This window comes from Agelaius phoeniceus, chromosome 27, assembly GCF_051311805.1.
Source record: "Agelaius phoeniceus isolate bAgePho1 chromosome 27, bAgePho1.hap1, whole genome shotgun sequence".
Taxonomy (NCBI): domain Eukaryota; kingdom Metazoa; phylum Chordata; class Aves; order Passeriformes; family Icteridae; genus Agelaius; species Agelaius phoeniceus.
In genome coordinates, this window is record NC_135291.1 from 5436833 (window position 1) to 5457401 (window position 20569).

The 20569-nt window shown below is 48.2% G+C and overlaps 1 protein-coding gene, 1 long non-coding RNA gene and 1 pseudogene across 3 annotated transcripts in view; all 3 read right to left on the reverse strand.

Annotated features, from left to right (window-relative positions):
- Positions 1 to 20569, reverse strand: part of LOC143695915 (uncharacterized) — a 243196-nt gene that overhangs the window by 102541 nt on the left and 120086 nt on the right.
- On the reverse strand, positions 3864 to 4040 carry LOC143695993 (uncharacterized). Its single transcript, XR_013185464.1, has 2 exons — positions 3999 to 4040; positions 3864 to 3900 (listed from the first exon to the last, which is right to left on the reverse strand). It is a non-coding gene; the product is annotated as an uncharacterized LOC143695993 (long non-coding RNA).
- LOC143695855 (class I histocompatibility antigen, F10 alpha chain-like) lies at positions 4124 to 6733 on the reverse strand (annotated as a pseudogene). The gene is made up of 4 exons (XR_013185349.1): positions 6616 to 6733; positions 5463 to 5719; positions 4706 to 4987; positions 4124 to 4428 (listed from the first exon to the last, which is right to left on the reverse strand). The product of XR_013185349.1 is annotated as a class I histocompatibility antigen, F10 alpha chain-like (transcript).

Consider the following 20569-nt stretch of genomic DNA (forward strand, 5'->3'; position numbering starts at 1 on the left):
GCACACCAGTATCAACTAAGGCATCATATTTTTGTGGCTTTGATGTGCCAGGCCATCAGATCCACACCGTCTAAAAGATCCAGTTTTCCCATGCCTCTTCCTGGCTACAGGCAGGGCCCCCCTAATCCTGGTTATTATTTCTTTCCTGGGCACGCATGCTAGAGGTGCTCTCCTTCAAGGAGATCTGATAGATCATACCCAGCAGCTCGGTCATGGGAGGTTGAGGCTACCTTCACTTTACTGGAGTTCCCTTGATTAGTGTTTCCCTCGGTGAGTTGATGCACCCGTGCTGCCAGGACAGAAGTGGGTTTTCCATCCCACCTTCCCATGTCTTCCCCATGGTCATGCAGAGAGAACCACACGTCAGCCCCTGGGGTGTACCCTCTCTGTCTAGCTGGGGAATATTGGGCTCTGACTTTGGGGCTGTGACTTGCACTGGTGCCATATGGGAACTGTTGCTCCTCACTGTGGTGGTGCTCGCAGGGGTCCCAGGATGAGGGAAGAGACGAGAATGTTGACTCCACAGAAGTCAGAAGGCTTGATTTATTATTTTATGATATATATTATATTAAAACTATACTAAAAGAATAGAAGAAAGGATTTCATCAGAAGGCTAGCTAAGAATAGAAAAAGAATGAGTAACAAAGGCTTGTGACTGACCAAGACAGTCCAGACAGCTGGACTGTGATTGGCCAGTAATTAGAAATAACCACATGAGACCAATCACAGATCCACCTGTTAATTCCACAGCAGCAGATAATTATTGTTTACATTTTGTTCCTGAGGCCTCTCAGCTTCTCAGGAGGAAAAAATCCTAAGGAAAGGATTTTTCATAAAATATGTCTGTGACACCTCACCCCTCCCTCATCTCCTTCATCTCCTCTTTGAGATTTTTAATCACAGCAGAGACATGAGCCAGCATTGGGCCATTGATCATACTCTCATCTTTCTAAGCTTGTTGGCGACAGAGCCCACTGTCTCTTGGTTGGTATCTGCATTAATCGTTGCAATGAAGGTGGTGTATTGAGATGGCCCCAGATTTGCCAGGCTCCACAACATTTACCCTGTGCACCCGACCTTGTCGGGGTCATTTTCATGCTGTCCATCCCTCCCAAAGAGTACCTCCAGTACTGCTACTTCTCTCAGCTGTTGGATCCCTTCCTCAAGGGTCTTCCAGCACATTCTATGGTGGTGCTCCTGCATGCTCTCCCTGTGGACAAACCTCTCTCTGACACTCATTAAAAGCCGCTCCTAGAGGGAAAGGGACCCTGGCTCCCTTACAAAAATCTGATTGATACCTGAGTCCTGGGTTGAGGGTCCCAAATTTCTTGCCTCACCACCATCCAGTTGCACACCTGTACTTATAAGGTCCCAGACCCAAAGTAGCCAGGTTGTATAAGTCTCATATTCCCATCATACAATGTCTTTGTGCAGATTTTGGAGATTTTCGTACGTCAGGGACTCGGTGACGATCTCAACCTCTGGGTCTCCTGAGGGTTGTGAGGGCCCTCCCTTATCTGGGTGCCCTGCTTTCATCTTAGATCTCCTTGTTTCCACAGGAGCAACTGCTGCTGGCTGTGTCTGCCTTTGCAGTTCAGCTGGAACCTGGACAGTTGTAACATCTGTGGGTTCCACTGCTGCACTATTAGATTCTCCCTCTTCGAGACACTGGGAGGGCTTCTCACAAGCTTGGGAAATGTGCTCCTTCAGCATTTGGCTCACCTCGTTTATCTCCTTCACCAGAACCCCCATCCAATCTGGGTAGTTTATAGCTGAGGTGGGCTGTGGGGCAGGGCCAGGCTCTGGGGCAGCATCCCTTGTTTTTGGGGTAGGTGTCAGGGTGGTTATCCGAGTTAATCTTCTCTTATCTCTAAATGCTAAACAGAACAAGCCTTCCAGCAACACCAGCCACTGTTTGATATCATTAGTATTTGGAGTGGATCTGAACCCTTCAAAAACTGGTAGAGCAGACCCAAAGAGATGGCTAAAGGGTTGGGAGAAGATTTCCCCTGGTGTCATTTCCTCACAGCAGGTGCTAATATTAAAGTAACCCCAAAAACATAGAGTTAGTGTGTGATAGCTGTGAATCCATGTGCCTGCTTTCCAGAGGAAGTTAAAAAGCCATTAATTCCTCCCCTTATTCACCCATAAAACAAACTGGATAACAGCCACAGTAGCCTTGGTTATAGGACCCATGTTTAGATAAGGGCCTGCAAATGGGAGAAATGTAGCCACAACCACATGCCACCCAAACCAAGGTAAGCTGGACCACATGATGACAGCTTAACAAGGTTTCTGTAGCAGCGTACAAAAATTAGATTACTCAAGAACTGTTATTTCCTTTTTATTTCTGTGCCCTCAAGCCTCACGTTAAGCACCAAAATCTGTCTTGGTTTGGAAAGACAGGAGTCTCCTAAGGAAGGCAGGAGCCTCCCCTGAAATGGAGAATGTAAACCCCCTCCTTCCAAATTGCTATAAATTTTAAATTAAGGGGCCCTCAGGCAAAAAATATGGGAGCAGGGATAACAGTTCTTTAGTAGGGAAGAAAATAAAAGGATAAAATAAACAATGCAGTAAACTAAAACAACACTGACAGAGTCAGAACACAACCTGACACCCTGGGGGTCAGGGTATTGGTAGCAGTCCAATTGGAGTCATGGCTGCAGCCCTCCTAGAGTGTCAGGTGGGTTCTGTTGGAGCAGGGATCCTGTAGAAGAGTGTAGTCTTCCTCTGAAGATCTAGGGGAAGAGAGCAGCTGTTTCCTCTGGGAAATCCAGTGGAGAAAGCCATGCTGGTGTCCCAGAAATTCAAGATTATATCCAGGTAGGAATGCTTGGCTCTCCCCTCTGGGTGGAGCATCTCACACTGGAATGCTGTCGTTCTTATCAGTTGTGCAGTGACATTCAATAGCCTGTTATCAACGGATGTCTCCCCAGTTGTGGAAGAGATAAGGAAAACTGCCTACTTAACAGAAGACAACTGCCATACAGGTGGCAAATAGAATACAATTTGCTTGACAATCCAGGACATTGCCCCAAGCCGAATTTATTGCCCCAAGCAGGATAATTTCACACCAGAACTGAAGCATTGTGAATATTTGTGGTTATAGTCTTTAAAACACTGGGACATGGAAAAGGGGAAATGGATCTGTTACCAAGAGCTGTGGGGTGGGTGGGAGCAGTGGGATGAGCTCTGCTGGCAGCTCTCAGCTTTCCCAGGAAGAGGGAGGGGGCCGGATCCAGCCCCATGGATCCCTCAGGTAGTGATTACTACCAGGATGAGAGAGGGTCACGGTGTCACCCTGTCCCTGTCCCCATTCCACAGGATGGACCTGGCTGGATCCCCTTGGGAGAGGGAGCTGCTCCAGAATCCTACCTGACCCCACCCCAATCCTGCTCCATCCATCTATCCCACTTGATCCTGCCCCAGTCCTGTCCCAGTCCTGCTCCATCGATCCCACTTGATCCTGCTCCATCCATTCTACCCAATCCTGCACTGGAATCCCTCCCTGATCCCACTCCATCACTCCTGCCCCAATCCTGCTCCATCCATCCCTTCTGATACTGCTCCAGAATCCAGCTCCATCCCCACTTTACAATTCCACCTGATCCCACTCTAGACCCCTGCCCTGATCCAAAATCCCTCCCCAATCCCAGTCTGTCCATCCTGCCCCAATCTCCCTCTGGAATCCCACCCTGATCCCATGCTGTATCTGCAGTGGAGCCATTCATTCCCATGTCTTTTCCTGCAGAGAGAGAAGATCCATGAGATTCCAGCACGGATCACACATTGGGATTAACCCCAGGATCCATCCTGGGATCCGCACAGAGGGGATCCAGAGCTGGATCCGCCATTGGAACTCACCGGCTGCTGGGTTGTATCCATTCCTGTCCCTCCTCCCTGTGGAAACAAAGTGGGATCAGCATCGGTGGCACAGGATTCCCAGAACGGTGCTGGGTGGATCCGTGTCCCTTCCCGACCCCCATCCCATGTGTTACCAGATTGGAGCTTCCAGACACCGAATCTGATGAGGACAACGATGAGGATGAGGATGGCAGCGATGACAGACACAGCGACCACCACGGAGAGATGGGATAGTGAGGAGGGGGAGGGGAATCCCCATTTAGGAATTCCAAATTCCCAATCCCCACATTCCCAGCCTCACCCCAAGCGAAGATCCCATTCCGGGATGCTCCACCCTGCACCGGTACTGCTCCCGCTCCTCCGGCAGCGCCTCGATCCTGGCCCAGGTGTGGAAGGTGCCGTCGCTGTTGGGAACGATCCCACCCCACTCCGTCTCCTGATCCAAGGTTTCACCCCCCTTCATCCAGCTGACTGCGATGGTGTTGGGGTAGAATCCGTACACGTGGCAGGACAGGATCAGCGTCCTGTGTTCCTCTCTTCCGGACACATGGACATCAGGGGGCTCTGGAATGGGACTATGGTAATGGACATCCATGGAATGGTGAGGGACATCCCATTGGAACGGGACTGGGGTGAGTTCTACCTATGGAATTCCCACTGGAATAGGATGAGAGGACATCTGCCCACAGAATTCCCACTGGAATGGGATCAGGGTGAGATCTGACCATGGAATTCATACTGCAATGGGATTGGGATGAGATCTGACCATAGAATTCCCACTGGAAATACTGTGTTCCCAAGTCCTCCATTCCCAAATCCCTCACAGGAATTCTGCTCCCACCTTTGCGCTCCAGCTCCTTCTGCCCATATCTGATGTGCCTCTGGAGCCATTTTGGGCAGATGTGGTTCAGATAATTTGTCCACATCTCAACCCCGTTCAATTCCTGTTCCCAGCGTCTCCTGGTGATCTCAGCAGCGCTGTCGGCCGGCACGAATCTCCTGAATCCCAGGTCAAAGGAGATATGATCCCGCCCATCGTAGCCAATCTGGTGGGATCCATGGACACTCCCATCGGACAGGAAGTCACAGCCATAAACTGTCAACCTTGTGTGGAGACCTCAACCTTGTGTGGAGACCTGGGGGGATTGTACCCACAGAGACCCCTGGAATTGTGTCCCAGCCCCACAGAGCCACATTCCAGCCCTTTGGAGCCGCAGAGTCTGATGGAGACCCACAGAGCCTCATCCCAGCCCCTTGGAGCCCCATGGATCCACATCCCAACCCCATGGAAGTCAACCCAACAGATCCCATCCCAGCCCCACAGATCCCAGCCCCATGGATCCAATCCCAGCCCCATGGATCACAAGATAGTCCATTCCAACCTAATGGATCCCCATTTCAGCCACTTAGAGCCCTGTGAATCCAAATCTGAGACCTATAGATCCCATTCCAGCCCCGTGGATCCAATCCCCAGCCCTACAGTTCCCCTTCAAGCCCCAGAGATCCCATTCCAGCCCCATGGATCCCAGCCCTACAGATCCCATTCCAGCCCTATGGATCCCCATTCCAGTCCCACAGCTCCCCTCACTCATCGCCGCTCTGGTTGTACTGCTCACGCAGTATCTTCAGGTTCCTGACATCACTGTGCTGGTTCCTCACATTGGTCTGGGTCCCCATATCCAATATTCTGGCTTGACTCCATCCTTTATCCACTGCATCAGCGGCTCTGCCCGGCCCCGCTCGCTGTTGTAGCGCACGAAGGGGATCCCATCCAGGTACCCAATATCCATGAACTGGGGGATCCCCGGGCTGGGCTCTGACACCACCACGTGCAGGTAATGCAGGGAGTGGAGAACTGGGGGGACACGGAGATTTGGGGGGATTGAGGAGATCATGGAACAATGAAAGGGGAACTGGGAGAGCTGGGAAGGGGTTTGGGGATCCTGGGGTCAAGGAAAGGGTGTACAGGGTGGGAGAGGTGGGATGGACAGGAAAGGGCCTGCAGGGGGTCCTGGTGTCTAGGAATGGGGGCTCAGGGGGTTCCAGGGTTATGGAAAGGGGGAGAGGAGGTACAGGGACTGGGAAAGTGGCATGGGGGTTCCAGGGGATGCATGTGCCCAGGAAAGGGGGTCCAGGGGTCCCCAGTGCCAAGGAATGAGGGGTCACAGGGTGGGGAGACCTGGGAATAGGAATCTGGGGGTCCTTGATGCAGAGAAATGGGGGGGGCTGGGGACTGAGAAAAGAAGGAATGGAAGTCCAGGGGTCTCAGGATGAAGGAAAAGAGGGGTCTGGGGACTGGGGAAGGCAGGATGGATGGGAAAGGGGTTGCAGGGGGGAATTGGTACTGGATAAGGGGGTGCAGGGGGGTCCCAGTGCCCAGAACTGAAAATTCAGGGGGGTCCTGGGGCCCAGAATCCCCCCAGGGACCCTCCTGGACATCCTGAGACACCTCTCCCCGCAGGACGAGCAGGTCCCGGTGCCGGGGAAGAGGGTACAGGGGGGTCTCGGTGCCCGGACATGGGCGCCCAGGAATGGGGGCTCAGTGGATTCTGATGCCTGGGAATGGCGGTTCGGGAGGGTTTTCCTGTCCAGGAATGGGGTTCCGTGTCTGGCGAAGGGGGTTGAGAGGGGTCAGTAGACTCAAAATTGGGGTACAGGGTGGTTCCCCTGCCCAGGAATGGAAGTCTAGGGCGTTCCCGGTGGCCGGAAATGGAACTTCAGGAGTTTCCCCGTTTCGGGGTTCCCACTCACCTTTGGTCGCGCCCCCCGGGTCCCCCAGGAGCCCCAAGAGCAGCCCCAGAGCCAGCGCTGGAGCCATGGCGCTGCTCCGCTGCGGCCCCGCCCACAGCCCTGGCCCCGCCCCAAGGAAAAGCGGGGGCTGGGGTGTCTGAGATGGGGGAGGGCCAGGAAAGGGGGTGCAGGGGGGCTTTGGTGCCGGATGAGGGGGTGCAGGGGGGTCCCTGTGCCTGAGAATGGAGGGTTTGGGAGGGTTCCAGTCCTGGATATGGGGGTGCACGGGGGTCCTGGTGCAGCAGAATGGGGGGGGTCAAGGACTCCCAGTGCTGTATAAGGGGATGCAGTGGGGTCCCGGTGCCCAGAAATGGGGGTTCAGGGGGGTTTCCATGCCCGGGATTTGGGGTTCAGGAGGTTCCAGGCTCCGGATAAGGGGCTGCGGGGATTATCAGGGCTGGGGAAGGGGGTACAGGGAGGCTCCCAGTGCCCCGAAGTTAGCGTTCAAGGCGGTCTCTGTGCCCAGGAAGGGGGGTTCGCCTGGAAATGGAAGTTCGGGAGGTCCCCGTGCCCAGGAATTGCGGTTCAGGGGGGTCCCGGTGCCGGAGCAGTCCCCGGTCCCCGGGCGGGTCCCGGTGCCGCAGCTTGGGAGACGCGAAAGTGACCGGGGCAGCACAGGGAGGGAGAGGGGACAGAGCAAACCCTGGGAATTCCCCTGAACCCCCCCGGGACCTGCCAGGACATCCCCGCAGGACGCACAGGGGGTGGAGAACTGGGGGCACGCAGAGATTGGGCGGTCTGGGGGCGTCCAAGGGCTGGGAAGCAGAACCGGGAGAGCCGGGAAGGGTCCAAGGTTCCAGGAAGGGACTGTGAGAGGCGGACTGGGGGATCCAGGGGGTCCCTGAACCCAGAAAAGGGGTCCAGGAGTCTCCATTGTTCAGGGAAGTGGGGTCTGGGAGCTGGGAAAGGCAGAAAAGGGGGTTCAGGGGGTCCCTGGGTCACGGAAAGGGGGCTCTGGGGCTGGGAGAGGCGGGCGGATCCCGGGGACGCAGCTTGGGTGTGTCACAATCCGTCCTTATGAATGGGTTTCGTGATGGTTCGTGGATTGATCTCAGGGTGCAAAAGAACTGACACGGTACAAGGGGGTTTGCAGTGATAATCAAAACAAATGCACCTTTATTGAAATAACCACAGCAAAAATGCCTTGGGAAGGAATCAGGGAAAAAAGGAAAAAATAAGGGAAAAGAGGGAGGAAAAAGAATGGGTATATAGCTACCAAACGTCAAACTGCCAAGTCCCTCCATGTCCAGCCCATGGAGTTCACCAGGCCGTGTCCAGGGAGATCTCAGAGGCACAGTTCATCTGGACCCCAATTACACTCTTTTTTGATGGGGGAAGGGGGGATGGATTTTGCAACCAAATCAAAGGTAGTTTACTGTATCTTCAGGGGGAAAGAATGGTGTTTGGAAAGGGGTGCACACAGTCCATGTTTGGCAGTAGGTGAGAGCCATTGTTTTCGTGGTTGACTGCCTGCACCTGCAACATCCATCTTGCTTTGGGCAGCTTTCCTTCCCCCGCCACTGCACACCTCTCCCGGGCTGGGGGTTTCAGTCCCAGTCTCTGGAAGAAGGTGAGAGGGGGCCTTCTCACACAGGGATTTCATGTCTCGGTCTCTTGATGAAGAGGCTTCTTACATCTCGGTTTGTCTGTCATGGTGGTTATGAACAAGCGAGAGGCACCTTCTTTGGGGGGAACCACCCTAAAGCCTAGGAGAAGTTCAGCCAGGCCGAGAGGCGGGGAGAATTCCAGAGCTATTGTGCAAAAGGGCAAAATGCCCTTTGAGCTCAGGGTAGCATATAGCAAATGCACCTGTGAAAACAATAATTGAGCAACACTCAGGTCTCAGGCATATGACTTTCCCCTACAGGATCAGAAACTTCAGACAGGAGGGGTCTGTTTTTCAGTGCCCCCCCCCCCAATGACGATCGTGAGGCAGATGAGGGATATTTCAGACAGACTCTCACACGACCCCGTGACTCACAATTGTCTTGAGGGATCTTTATCAGCAGCGCTCTGGAGTATCATTGATGAGTCTTCAGGACTGGCTGTACGTTGGTAGTATAACCCGGAAAAATAGGGACAGTATGACAGAGAGAAGAAAGAGAGAGAGAGAGAAAAAGGAGGAAAAGAAAGGATAGGAAAAAGAGGGGGAAAAGGGAGACAATAAACAAACATAATTAATATTGATTATAACAGTATTATTTTCATAACAATTTTCAAAATGGTTAATTGTTGCAGTGTGATGTAATACTCTGTTTCAGCTATCCCAGTTCCTCCCTCAGGTGTGCCAACAACCTCTCCCTTCCTCTTCCCCTTGCCCCCTTGCTAAGTGCTGTCCGTCAATCTTAACATTCCAGCAAGGGCATCATCTGATTGGCAAAGTTCAAAAGATGCTTCTCAGCCCTGGCAACATTGGGCTATCCAGGTGTCACTTGTCCCCTGAGACTTCCCCCCTCCCACCTGGTTGGTGCCATACCTACCCCTTCCCTCCCCCTCTCCCCAGGCTTAAAATACCCAGCGACCACGTGGTTCTGAGTTCTGTTGGAGCTGTTGCAACATTCAGAGGTCTGTGACTTAGGAATAAAGCTCTGGATCAAAACCTCCAGCAGCGTCTCCTTTTACCTTTACCATCGCCTAAAGTCTTTCCACCAGAGGTAAACCTGAGTTCCTGCTTGCCTGGACTTGTCCCAAGTGCCAGCTTCAATACCCAGTTAGCCAGGGGTGTCTCTGGGGTGAGACCACCACAGCTGCCACCTTTGGTCCAGCAGCAAGGCCAGACGACCCCAGGCACGTTCCATCCGGCACTATTGGGAATTAACTCTAATAGTTAATTAATTAAAATAGTATTATTTTTGTAACAATTTTCAAATGGTTGAAACAAATAACAAATAATCAAAAGCAAAACAATAAACAAATCATAATATAAGCATTAACTTTAAAATTATTTTCTAAAACAATTCACTAAAAATTGAAAATAATTCTCACAAAATCATAAACGGGAATCAAGGATTGCTCTAAAACACAAATGCTTAATTTGTAATTGCCTTGTGTCAATTGACTTGGGGATGTCCACAGTGTAGAGGACATCAGCCAAGTTGTGTGCATTGACTATAGACATCAATCTTGTCAGCCGTTTCATCATCCTCCAATTCATAACAAATGGGACTGATCACAAGATAAAACCAAGCACAATTAGAATCAAAAGGGTAACGATGGGTTGACACACACTGTTCAGGACACTCGTGGCAGTAGGTGACCACCCAAAGAGGGTATCCCACCACCTGTGCTCGGCATCTTTCTTTACCCTCTCCATAACACGGTGTATCTGTCTCACATTATGATGAACAGTCACCAGGTCTTCTGTCCGTTTTTCTTTATCTTTTTGAGGATTTCTACCAAGTCTTGATGGAGCAGCACTTGACTTACCAAAGTGAGATTCATCCCAATAGGAGTAGGCATCAGTTTGTGAATCAGTGTGTAGTTGGATTGCAATAGGTAGTGAGAGGTAACTGGAGCTTCATAAGAGAAATCACATCCTGTAATCTTGGTAAAGTTACAAGCACAAACATTTGAATAATTTTTAGTATCTACTACAACATTCTCTACTAATACCAAATCACAAGCAGTTCTGAAGCATGCACACCTGTTGCCTATATATACAAGGACTGTTTCAGAAGCCTCATTAGGATGAATTTCAAAATGACAGATATTTTTCTCTGTGTCTGAAAAAATGTCTTGAGCTATGATTGCATTGCTTTCACAGATGAACCCTTGTTGTTCTCGGACAAGACAAGATTCTAAATTAACATTTTGCCATTTCTCACCCATTTGACGGGCCCATTCCTGATGCTCATAAGGATAGAGAACAGCTCCATCATCATTCAGCCCTAATGCAATCATAGGAAATATCAAATGCACTGAGGCATTACGTATGGTTAACACAAAAGCCATGGCTGTGTTTGTAATGGGATTGGAAGTTAAATTCACTAAGTTCCACCAGGATTGGAATTCTCTTTCAAAATCAGTGGCACTGTCCCAAATTATTTTCCCAATTTCAGTAGGAAAAGTGCCTTCTTCACCTTCTCTTATCATTGAGGCAGCAACTGACTGCATCCACAATTGTGCCTGGATACAGCTGAGAGCCAAAGAAATGTTGTTTTGTGTAGCACCGAGTGTATCAATTACCAATTTGTGGTCATTTACATTTACCTTTTCCCAATTTGTCAAAATGTTTGATAGCAGCCACTGGTGTGTTCCTAAAGCCAATGACTGCAGTGGTTGTTGTAATTTGGTCAAATCTCTAGTTGTAGCAGCCCATTTTATTCATTAATACTTCTGAATCAATACTCTTTAGAATTCCCAATCCTGTTCCCACAACACCGGTTATGTCTCTTAGCGTCCGTCTTTTAAAAGAGTTCCGCTTTTGCAACCAGGTCATCCAACCCTCAAAGGAAGTTTGCAAAAAAGGCGAACAGGCCGGCTGAATTTCTGAGACATTACTTTGCATCAGCAATTTGACTTGTTTAAGAGACCATGCTGGATTGAACAGTATTTGTTGTTGTCCTGTTTTCCTAATTATATCTGGTCCATTTTCAAAAATTCTTGGGCTAAGCATAACCAGTGGTTGGGCTGGAGTGGTGGTGGTGGTGTAAATTGTAACCAGTTGGGCTATAGCATTTACTATAAACTTAAAATGTAGGCCCTACAGGCCTACATTTTTTGGACCGAAGACAAACCACTTCTATGGTTTGTGCCAATGTAAAATTGTGCCAACAATCCTGTAAGCTTGGGTGCGTACAAACCTTTTCATGCTTATTTGTTTGATCTGTCAAAACACCGATTGACGTTGCCTTACTTTGGGTAGTTCCGTTAATCATTTGGATCCTATACTAATTTTTTTCCCCACTATCCCTTGAAGCTGCCAGGTTTTTTGGTTTTCCCATCCCTGCCTAGTGTATATCTGATTTTCATGCATAATGACAGTTGATAGATTTAAATCCCTCACGTTTCCCATGGATCTGGAAAAATGAACAAAAGCCTGGGACCAAGGCCATTCAGTATCAAGTTTACTAAGGGTGCTCTCAGTCCTTTCTACCCACTGGGGTGTGACTACTGTACTCAATGTGGACTTTGTTATAGTGTTTATCTTAAATTTGTAAACCAGGCCTTTTAAACTTTATAGATTTGTCAAGTTATTTTGCCAACAGCGTGTCACATAAGTTGGTTTGGCTAAAGTAAAATTATGCCAGCAGTCAGTTGATTAATTTCTACAATCCTTTGTAATTGCATTGTTGGTTCTGGGGCTTAAAGTGTAGTTACCAATGTACTCCTGCCGGCAGCACAGAGTGAGGGGAATTTGTTTGGTACACTCCCACTTTGTCGTAGGACACATTTCTGTTGTAGGGATGTGCAAATAGTTTTTTCCATCTGGCTCTAAAAAATTTCCAGCACCTGCAATGGAGGTGGCTTTCTCATAGAGAGATCCTTCCACTTTTCTGCACGCTACCACAATCGACTCACCAATTGTTCCAGTTAGGGCTCTAGTCCAGTCCTTCTGATCCCATCCCCACTCACTTGGGCGATATATCTCAGAGTCATGCAGCACTATAGGCTCTAGGTTCAGGTGGTGACCCTTGGGATATGATCCTAGAACATTAGTGTGATGGATGGTAGCTTCAGACCACGACCACTCAGCAGGATTCTGTCCACGGAATTGTGGTAGGATGCAGAAAAGTATCACCAGTGTTATCATGGTTCAGATGATCCTCATGTCCCTCAGGGTTCTTCTGTAAAATAAGCACAACAGAATCCTGCCACTAAGGGACAGAAAAAGTTAGAATGATGGAATTATCCAGTGTGTATTTATCTGATGCTCTCTCCCTAGAACATCAGAGGCTACCCATGCATGTTTATTCAGAGGAGTTTTTAGCACTAGTGGTAGTTCCCCTACAGTAGGGAGGTCCACCAGAACAGGTTGTCCAGGGTAATATGCTGGAATCTTGAAATCATCTGGTCTCCCTAGAGAGGCAATTATGCTTGGAGCTATGGGGCAAAAGGCAGTGATTTTGGGACACCCATTTACCCCCCCATCTGTCATTCACACTTTTCACAGCTTCCCATAACCAAACATCCCAATTTCCCTCCTCTGGTTTCAAAAGTCATTCCAAAAGACCATTGGTCCTTTCTATGATCCCGTTAGCTTGAGGGTAGTAAGGGGTGTGAAAAGTCCATTTAATTCCTTCATTTTTTGCCTAATCCTGTACAATTCTAGCAGTGAAGTGGGACCCATTATCAGATTGAATTTCCTGTGGTTTTGGGAAAATTCCAAACTATCCCTGCAATGCTTTTACAGTATTATCTCCTGTAGCTCTTTTAAAAGCATTGGCCTGGACCATCCCAGATACAATTTCTACTCCTACCAGCACAAAGTGTTTAACTCCTGACTTCTTAAAGGGTCCAATATAGTCTACCTGCCACGCATCCCATAAGCCTTTACCCTTTCTGAAATGCAGAGGGTCATCTTCCAAAGGATGTCTCTCCAGTCTCCAGTCTGCGATTGCTCACAGGCTGATACGCATGTTTTACACCTTTCCTTGGTGACAGGCCAACGCTGGGCCAGAGCTTCCTTGTACAAATCTTTTGCACCTGTGTGCTGTCTTTTTACATGTGGCCATTCTAATAGTTGATCCTAGTCCTCTATAATTTGTTCCTTTTCAGGGGACTTAGTCTTGCTAAATCATCAGCTTTATTGTTCCACTCTCCTGCTGGATTTCCATTTGTCTGATGAAAGGCTGCCCACGCCAACAAAGTTCCCTTGGCTTGTGATGTTCAAAATTTCTTGCCACTTTTCCTTTTGCCATACTGGAATTCTGTTAACTTCCCAATCATTTTGCTGCCAAAAAGGAAGCCACTCAGTACATCCTTTATACACAGCATAGGAGTCCGTGTAGATGCAGACAGGAGAGGTATTCTGTACCTCATGTTGGAAAGCACTCCAAACAGCTCTCAGCTCCCCAACCTGAGCACTGCCTTCTCCCTCGGTAATGATTCGTTCACCAGAGGAAATGTGGAGGGCTGCTGCCCTGTATCTCCACACCTTCCCCTCCTGTTTAGCAGAGGCATCAGGGAACCAAGAATTTGCTGATTGTCTGGGGGAGAAAGGAGGGGATGTTTTAATTACAGAGGCAGGTTTGTCATGGCTGCTGCCCAAGTTCTCAGTTTCTTGGATCGCTAAGTTTTTTACAGCTCCTTCTGTTATTGAGAAAATGTTACAGTAATGTTCAATCTGAGCATACCAATTTGCAACTGAGGCCCTTTGGGCCACCGTGTTGGGGACGGGGAGGGAGGTCCCAGTAGTGACTGTCTTAATAACTTTGAAAGGGCCTTTCAAGGCAACTGGTTGTTGTCGTGCATTTTTTTCCACTTCTATGAAAGCTAAGCTAACCACAAACAATCCTTTTTCCCAGGTAGTGTATCTTTTCTCAGCATCTTTGAAACCATGGGAATGGAAACCAGGAGGCCGCATCGGACCCTCAGGACCCTGCTGCCAAATGTGTACTGACAGCCCTGAGGAGGCAAATCCCCATTCCAGCTGGAAGGGATTTGTGGGATGGACAGGGTCCAGTGCTTGGTGAGCTGTTGCTTCAAAAATCAGCAATTGCAATGCTTCCTCCTGAGAAGGAGTCCAATCCCATTTCACCCCATTTGCTCAGCAAGTCATGAAGGGGCCTAGCAATTATTGCAAGATCTGGAATGTGTTTTCTCCAAAGCACTAATAATCCTAGAGCTTGCAGGAGATCTTTCCTGGATTCAGGCATTTTGATCTGATCTAAAGAGGTTAGGATATCAGGTGGAATACATGTCATACCTCCTTTCCAGCAAATTCCCAAAAACTTCTCTTCCTGAGAAGGCTTTTGAATTTTCTCTACGGGAATTTGCAAAGCAAGACTTTCTAAATGGGAGATTATTTTTTGTTTGGTATCTCCCACTGCTTCTGTTTAATCTCCTCCCACAAGGATATCATCATGTATTGATAAACAGCTACGTTGTCAGGTTTGGGTATTTTTTCTAATTCCTGGGCTAAAGTAGGGTGGGCCAAAGTGGGGGAGTGTTTGTAGTCTTGGGGAAGCCTAGTGAAAGTGTATTGCTGTCCTTTCCATGTGAAGGAAAAACGGTCCATATCTTCTGGCTGTATGGGTATCATAAAAAACATGTCTTTGACATCTATAGGTCCCATGATTGAGTGAGCTTTTTCTTGAATTGATGTCATTAATTCAGCCAAATTTGGGACCGCTGCTGTAAGAGGGTCTGTGTTGGCATTAAGTCTACTGTCAGCCTCCACTTCTCATTGGGTTTCCAAACTGGCCACACTGGCTAGTTGAAAAGAGAATGGGTATTGACTATTACTCCTTGGTCTCACAAGTCCTGTATAACCAGTTGATGCCCTCTTTGGCACCAGAAGGTAGAGGGTATTGTTTTACGTGAGTAATTTTGCTAGACAGTGAGGAGGATGCAGCTTGGAGCAGTCTAATGTTAAGACGTGGCATGCCAAATGACCACAGGAATCCCTCAGAATCTTCCCACTGCCTCCCAGCAAGAATATCCATCCCTAATTGTTTGGAATATCCCCAATTACCATTTTGAGAACTAATTCATTCTCCTCTGTCGTTATAGAGCACGACACAGTACAATAATACACGACTCCATCAAAAGGGTGCAAGAGAGAAATTTATTAAACCAACGTAGCTTTTATAGTTCTTCCAGATATTTACACCCATCTAACACGTATACAGTGCCCATTGGTGATAAAAGAGAAACAAAGTTCCCAGCAGGCGACCAGGGAGCCACGACACTCTGGGAGCCAGCCAGAGTCCATATCTCCCAACTTTCTCTCCTTCCTCTGGTCTCCATGGTAACGACCTTGGTGTTCCTTCAGGAGAGATATGGGGCTTCTCCTTATCTTCAGGAGGCCCTGACAGCTCACAAGGACAGCACAGAATGTCTTTCCCACACCCCTCTCCATGGAGCGTGAGTTTTACTAAGGCCACATTCGTAGATTCTGTAGTTCCTAGGATGTTTAAAACACAACATTATTTCTTTCTTGGAACAATTCTACACTTCTGGGCATCCTTTTTGTTAGTGCAGAGATTTGTGCCCCAGTGTCAATCAGAAAGGTTACAAGTGCCTGTTTGAGGCCTGTGATAGCTGTGATCAATATATCTCCTGATTTATGTTTAGTGAGCATTCTCAGATACATCCATGCTCCAGCCCTTCACTCACCTACAAGGGATGGAGAGCCTAGTTTCTCTGGTTCTGTGTTTGCTTTGGCTCACATCCTAAATTCTGAGGGAGAGGCTGGGAGAGGGTTTCTTTTGGCTCACTGGCTGGATTCTGAGAAGGGAGGGGTGCACTGGGTTGAACTGATAAATTCTGTTTCTGATAGTGCCACTTAGTTATTATTTTCTGTAATTTATCAAGGGGCAAACCATCCATCACCTCTCTGGGGACCCCCCTTTTAACTTCCAACAACCACCAACGTTGGCAGTTAGAGATCTGTTTTCCCTTCCCTAAATTTTCACCGTGAGGAGCCGTGATAAACCAAACACCGTTTGTTTTTTCTGATTTCTCTTCCAGGGTTTTTACAGGTCCATATCATCTACTGTAATTAATCAAATCTACTGCAACCTCGCTCCATGCCCAACCTTTATGGCTACTGGCAGGTGAATCAGATTGAGAAGCTGGGGGCTGTGAGGGGATGGAGTATGGAGTGAAACCAGGATCAGTAGATCCAGTTTGGTCAGTGGGGTTACCAAGGAATCTATCTAGTCTCTCTATGGGACCCAAGGCCAGTATGGTTTTCTGTAAAATAATTGCTGTAGGTTTAGGAAGCCCTCAAATTAAAGGAGTCATAATTTCAGGCTTTACAGGTAATTGCATTGGTGACAGAAAACCAGGAATCAACCTTTTTCATGAATCATTTGCAGGCAGGTGGCTTTGTGGGCACCTTCCAAAAGCTGGTCGGGGGCACTGACTATAGCTAAAGGGTCTCCCCTTTCCAAAGGATTAATTCCCCCGGCCCAGAAAGGCACACATTGTGTCAGGGACCACGTGTCACGCTTATCTCCTGTTGTTAGGAAAACTCCATGTCCCCAGTACCCACTGGCCACCTGTTCAGTTAATTTAATTTGATCTCCACCAGTGAGGGACACTTGGAAGACATATTCTATCTCCGATTCTTGTGGAAGGCGCCCAAATTCTTTCTTCAGCTTAGCCAATTTGGTAGTGCTGAATGGTATTTGTTTAGTTGTGATATGTGGTTCAAAATCTTCATCATTAATATAGTTATATTCTGTTTTAACCAGGGGTCTATAATGAGGGCAGCAGTTTTCTCCACAGTTTTTTTACTGCCTCTAGTTCCTTATGGGGATAAATCTGTTTAATGTGAGGAGTTTCTTTTCCTCTGCCTGTGTTGAGGAATCAGCATTCAGTGAATTCTTAACATGTTCCTCTCTAAGGGCAGCTCATAACAGATGGATCTCATTTCTTTCTTCATTTAATTTTTTTCCAAATTTCAACTAGGCTTTGAAGGGAGTCCATTATAGCTTAAATGGACAGTTATTTCATGTTGTAAGGAACATATTCCATCAATAACATTTTCCAAATTACATCAGTTACTTTGTGCCCATTCTTCTCCTCCGGGAGAAGGTTTGGCATTGTGTTTGGCTAGTAGAGCATAAAATTCAGCTTTAACTTTTGCGCTGAGGTTTTCAGTCATTTTGTGAAGGGACCAAAACCATGACAGGGAGGTGTAGACTTAAGGTACACAACCACACAGCATCTCCTGTGTTTCCCTTGCTTCCCTGGGTGGGTGAAGAGACTAAATGTGCCTGGGAGCTTCTACTCAGTTACTTCAAGTAGTCCCTTCACTTCCCAGACAGTCCAGATTCACACATACACAAAAACAGTTTCCCTTTTTGCACTAAGAGATCTTTTGTGAAATTCTGAAGACAGAGCCCTCAATTGAGTATGGGGGTGCTTTTCACCTAGGCATGTGCAGTTTGTGGGAAATTTGAGTCACTCCCTTTCCATTTTAGACAACCGCTCACCCCTTTCAGGGTATCGGGCTCGGTGCGGCTGGAGTGAAACATCCTTCCCCTGTTACAGACTACACACAACCCTGCAAACCCCTCTGTCTGTCAGAATCCTGTTCATGATGGCAATTTAATGTCACGATCCACTCATACAAGTGGGGTTGTGATGGTTCATTAACTGATCTCAGAGTGCAAAAACAACAGAGAGGGGATTTCAGTATTAATCAAAAGAAATGCACCTTTTATTGAGTGCCCACAGCAGAAGCAATAGAAGAATTAGAAAGGAGATAAAGGATAGAGGGAGAGAGAAGAAGACAGGGGTGGGAATAGCTACCAATGGAGAGACAAAATCCTCGTGGTCCAGCCAATAGATCCATCTTGTCACGTTGGGGAGAATCTCAAATTCTTTGCATAACTCAGGGGTCTTTTATAGTCATCCACCAAGGGGAGAACAGATAAAAGACAATGGAGAATAAGTCTATTGAAAATGAGTAAGACAGTCCATGTTCCAAAACAGGACAAATCAATCTCAGCGGTGAGCGAGACCCATTGTTTTCAGGATTGGTGTCTATGAGAAACCAGTCTTGGTGCAGCAAACACACCTGCAGGCAACACTTGGCAAACATCCCACTTCAGTCAGGCCAGTGCCCCTGTGTTAGAATTTTAAGGGTCTCAGTCTCAGTCCTTGGGAGGGGGCTTCCCTTACAGTGCTTGTGAGGCAGATGAGGGATCTTCTATGGGGGGATCACCAGAGTTACCCCAGAAAGTTCATCTGGCCAAGAGGTGGGGAAATTCATGGGCCATTGTGATGAGCAGGGATCGTGAAGCAGGTGTAAGTGTACAGAGCAAGCCGCTCCCTGTCAGCCCCTGCTCAAAGCAGTTGTAACGTGGGGGCACAGCAAGCACAGCTGCAAACAATCACTTGGCGAGCATCCACCCCAACCAGGCCAGAACTCCAGCCAGGGTCTTCAGGGTCTTCCTCTCTGTCCTTGTGACGGTCGTGAGGCAAATAAGGGAAACTTTGGACCATCTCTTACAACAGTTTACTTTATCTCTTCCTCAACAATCCCCCCTCTGGGAGATATCTTCTCTTATTGGGCCCTTGAGTGTCACTGCATGACTGATGAAAAATTCATCATCCCATTGTGAGATGCTCCGGCCAGAGGGAGGAGCCAAGCATTCCTACCTCGATATAATTTGAGATTTGGAAGAAAAGAGACAGCTTTTTCCCACTGGATTCCCAGAGGAGCAGCTTTCTTTTCCACTGCATTCCCAGAGGAAGTCCAGGCCCATCTACGCCACCACTGGACCTTGAGAGGAAAACTCCACCCTTCTACAGGATCACTGCTTCAACAAAACCCCACCTGTCACTCCAGGAGCACTGCAGCCTCCATTTAATTGGACTGCTACCACCATCCTGACCTTTGGGAAAGACATTCTGTGCTGTCCTTGTGAGCTAGCAAGGCCTCCTGAAGATAAGGAGAAGCCCTATATCTCTCCTGAAGGAAAACCAAGGTCATTACCATGGAGACCAGAGGAAGGAGAGAAAGTTGGGAGATATGGACTCTGGCTGGCTTGCAGAGTGTCGTGGCTCCCTGGTCGCCTACTAGGCACTTTGTTTCTCTTTTATGGCCAATGGGTATTGTATATGTGTTAGATGGGTGTAAATATCTGGAAGAACTATAAAAGCTACGTTGGTTTAATAAATTTCTCTCTTGCACCCATTTGATGGAGTCGTGTACTTTTATACTGTGTCATACCCTATAACGACACTGACCCACAGGGTGTCAGGTCATATTCTGACTCTGCCAGTGGGGTTTTTTGTTTGTACTATTGCATTTGTATTTTTAGTTTTCCTAGCAAAGAACTGTTATTCTTATTCCCATATCTTTGCTTGAGAGCTTTTTAATTTCAAAATTATAATAATTCAGAGGGAGGGAGATTACATTTTCCATTTCACAGGAAGCTCCTGCCTTCCTTAGCAGACACCTGTCTTTTCAAACCAGGATGGAATGTCATCCATCTAATGTAGTATGATGGCATCTGGGAAGGTCCTTTGGGTGGGAGATAGGACATTGGCCATGTACCACTGGCACAGAGGGTGAGTTTTTCTCACTTTGTGGGGGGACTTGCCAGTGGTACCGCTTCAGATGTGCCAGTTCAGGGAGGGGATGGAAAAAGCGAATCTGGGAGCATCTCAAGGATAGAGAGGGATGTTTAAAAAGTGGCCTTTGATATCTATGACCACCAGTCTCCAATCATGGGGAAGCATGAAGGGAGACAGAAGACCAGACTGCAATGACTTTGTTAATTTTACAAAGATCATGGAGGAGCGTCCACCTGTCCTTGCCAGGTTTTTTGAGAACAAAGACAGGGGAGTTCCAAGGGCTGTTGGTAGGTACAATGTGTCCCTTGGAGAGCTGCTCCTCCACAAGAAGCTCGAGGGTATGTAATTTCTCTGTTGAGAGGGGCCACTGATCCACCCACGGTGGGGTGTCAGTCTTCCAGGTGATTGTGGGGTGGTGCACTCTGCAGTGGCCCCAAATAGAAATCCCGGGACAGAGGTGGAATATCAAGTCAAGCTCCCCACTGGGACAACAGGTCCCTGGCCCACAGGGTGGTGGGTGCCCTGACTACAAATGGCCTGATGGTGGCAGTTTGGCCCTCCAGTCCCTCTATTGTGATAATACGCTCTCTCCTCATGGACATGGCAGCTCCTCCAATCACTGAGGTGACTCCAGTGACAGGAGTCAGCTCCTGGTTCAGGGGCCATTGAGGTTGTGTAATGATAGTAACGTTGGCCCCTGTGTCCACCATCCCTTGTA